Below are 2,517 nucleotides of genomic sequence, written 5' to 3' on the forward strand. Positions count from 1 at the left end.
CAAGTTCCGTAGATCCAGCCTGAGCAATTCAACATGCTGGTGCAGCAAGTCCAGGCACTAGCAGCAGCAGTCTAAGGCCTGCAACGCGTGGAGGCCCCTCCTATGCCACCTCCATGGGTTCATGTCCGATTAGCACTCCTTCCAGACGGACTTATGTCCCAAGGCCGAAATCCCCATGACACTTCAAGGGTCAACAATGGAGAACGGCGTTGTCACTAGGGTTCTACCCGAGCGTCTTCCCGGAGAGAGTCGTTAAGGAGTCGCCAGGATAAAAGGCCACAGCCTTCGGAAGTCGGATCGACCCCAGGTCAGTCGATACCGGAGTAGACCATCGTAGCAACTTTCCAAGGCGGAAAACTTGACAAGAAGGTCGAAGAACTCGAGCGGCGAATCGAGGCGATTCGGGATCAAAGAATCAGGCGCGAGGGTGACCCCGATTTCACTACCAAGTCGCCTTTCTCCCGCTTAATCGAGAACGAGCCGATCCCACCAAGATTCAAGATGCCCCAGATAGAACCCTACAACAGGACTACCGATCCTCTGGATCATCTGGAGAGTTACAGAGCCCTCATGGCACAGTAAGGATCCTCGAAGGCTCTGTTGTGCAAGCCTTTCCCTGCAACACTCCAAGGAACGGCTCGACTCTAGTTCTCCGGGCTAAAGCCAAGCACCGTGCTCTCCTTCAAGCAGTTCGGCAAGCAGTTTGTAGCCAACTTTGCTGCCAGCGGCGAACGTCGGATTCTCTTCTCGACATCAAGCAGAAGGAAGAAGAATCCCTGAAAGACTACATCGACCGCTTCACTGCCGCTACTTGGGAGGTCTGCGAGCTCGATCAATCTATCTCCATATTGGCATTGAAGACAGGAGCGCGCTCATACAAGTTTCTCTTTTTCATTAAGAAGAATTTCTCTGCCTACTTCACAGAGATGCTGGCCCGAGCTCGAAAGTACGCAAAGGCCGAAGAGGCCATGGTTTCTCGGCGAGATGCCGCCGAACAACCTTCAAAGGGGCAGAAGAGGTGTCATGAGGAATACGGTCGCCCGAGGAGCCGGTCATCTCGCTGCGAGAAGAACTTGCCTTGGTTAAGGAGTTTGCCTCGCCGAGACCGCGACCACGACCGAGATCACCACCTCGGCAGAGAACACCACCAGGGAGGTACGGGAACTATACTTTCCTCACTGCTACTCAGTCCGAAATACTCATAGAGATAGAAGGTCGAGGCTATCTCCGAGCTCCACCACCAATGTGAGAGTCGGAAGCTTGGCAGCACTCTAAAAAGTACTGTCGCTTCCACCGAGACCATGACCACAATACCGAGAAATGCTTCCAGCTCTGAGACAAGATTGAAGCGCTCATCCACCGCGGAATACTCAACCGGTTCGTACAAAACCGGCGAAATGAAGGAGCACCAGCAGAGAACGCCGTGCCACCTGAAAATCAAAACGACAATAGACCCATTGCCGGCACCATCAACACCATAGGTGGAGGCCCTGCTAAAGGGAACTCGGCCGAAGAACCAGCTAAGAAAGAAGCCCCCCCCCCCCCCCCCCCCCCCGGAAGCGTCAACGTACGACCGAGGCCATTTCGTTCTCAGATGAAGACCTGAAAGGAGTTGAGACGCCCCATGATGATGCTGTGGTTATCTCTATGATTGTAAACAAATTTGATGTAAAACGCATTTTAGTTGATGATGGAAGCTCTGCAAACGTATTATTTTATGATGTTTTCCAAAGAATGGGAATGATGGAGGGTCAGCTCCGAAGAATAAATGCTCCGCTGGTCGGATTCACCGGAGATTCGGTCCCGGTCGAAGGCATAGTTAACCTACCTATCACGACCGAGCTCGCCCTCGGAGAAAATATTGTGAGGACGGACTTTCTAGTGGTCCTCGTGACTTCGGTCTACAATGCTATCCTCGGCCGACCAGGACTTAATGCCCTCCGAGCTGTAGTCTCGACTTATCATCTGCTCGTGAGGGTCCCCACCAATCAGGGAGTCGGCGAGGTTCAAGGAGACCAAGCAACAGCCAAACAGTGCTACATGGCGACACTTAAAGCAAAGCAATCAATTAAAATGCCGAGCCAAGCAGAACAACGAGTTGAAGCATCAGCCCAAGTCTCGGCCTAGGCATTGAGCTTAAAAGGCAACGGGCAGAGCCTGGCAAGCTTCTCCTTCAAATTCCCTTGAGAAAAGATCGCCCAGAGTAGACTGTACAGATCGGCTCCGGCCTAAGCCCTCACGAGCAGGGTCGCTTGATCGAGTTTCTCTAGTCCAACACGAATGTATTCGCCTGGTCGGCTACTGATATGCCTGAAATAGATCCCGAGGTCATGGTTCACCGACTTCAGGTCAAGCCAAACTGCAAGCCGGTGAGGCAGAAAAAAATGAAGCTTCACGCCGGAACAACTGCAGGCAGTGGCCGAGAAGGTCGACAAACTCCTCGAGGCCGGCTTCATCCAAGACGTTTCCTACCCAGACTGGTTTGCCAACGTGGTCCTTGTAAATAAAGTTAATGGC

This window comes from Phoenix dactylifera, chromosome 1, assembly GCF_051530095.1.
Source record: "Phoenix dactylifera cultivar Ajwa chromosome 1, Ajwa_hap1_PhDact_Kaust_v1.1, whole genome shotgun sequence".
In the NCBI taxonomy this organism is placed as follows: domain Eukaryota; kingdom Viridiplantae; phylum Streptophyta; class Magnoliopsida; order Arecales; family Arecaceae; genus Phoenix; species Phoenix dactylifera.